Source organism: Carlito syrichta, unplaced genomic scaffold (genome assembly GCF_000164805.1).
Source record: "Carlito syrichta isolate Samal-C Ts95f unplaced genomic scaffold, Tarsius_syrichta-2.0.1 Scaffold307040, whole genome shotgun sequence".
NCBI classification, from domain to species: Eukaryota; Metazoa; Chordata; class Mammalia; order Primates; family Tarsiidae; genus Carlito; species Carlito syrichta.
The window spans coordinates 4,736-5,579 of NW_007251136.1; positions in this window are offsets into that span (position 1 = coordinate 4,736).

Sequence of the window (844 nt, forward strand, 5' to 3'; positions counted from 1 at the left end):
AAGAGAGCAGGGAGACCGCCTACAGACTGGGAAAAAGTATTTGCCAACACCAGGTCTGACAAAGGCTTAACATCTTGGATCTACAAGGAACTCAAATGTGCTGAAAAGAAAAAAACAAACAACCCCATTATAAAATGGGCAAACACTTCACAATGAACAGACACTTCACAAAGGAACACATCCAAACAGCCAATAAACACATGAAGAAATGTTCAACCTCACTAATCATCAGGGAGATGCAAATCAAAACCACACTGAGATACCACCTAACTCCAGTCAGAATGGCAATTATCAACAGCTCAAAAAATAACAGCTGCTGGAGAGGGTGTGGCCAAAAGGGAACACTTCTACACTGTTGGTGGGAGTGTAAACTAGTGCAACCTCTGTGGAAAGCAGTGTGGCGATTCCTAGAAGCTCTAAATATCAACCTCCCACATGACCCTGCAATCCCCCTACTGGGAATATATCCTAAAGAACTCAAATCACTCTATAAAAAAGATACCTGCACACATATGTTTATTGCAGTATTGTTCACAATAGCAAGAACCTGTAAGCAACCATGCTGCACATCAAAAGAGGACTGGATTAAAAAAATGTGGTACATATACACGATGGAATACTACGCAGCCATAAAAAAGAACAAAATCATGAATTTCGCAGCAACCTGGATGGAACTAGAGTCTATAATACCGAGTGACCTCTCACAGAAACAAAGATCCGAGTATCACATGTTCTCACTCATATAATGGACCTTAAACATCCAATGCAATACTATACAAAAATGACTGACAGTACTGGGAAACTATGGTGGGGGGAGGGAGATGGGATTAACAGTAGCAAATAT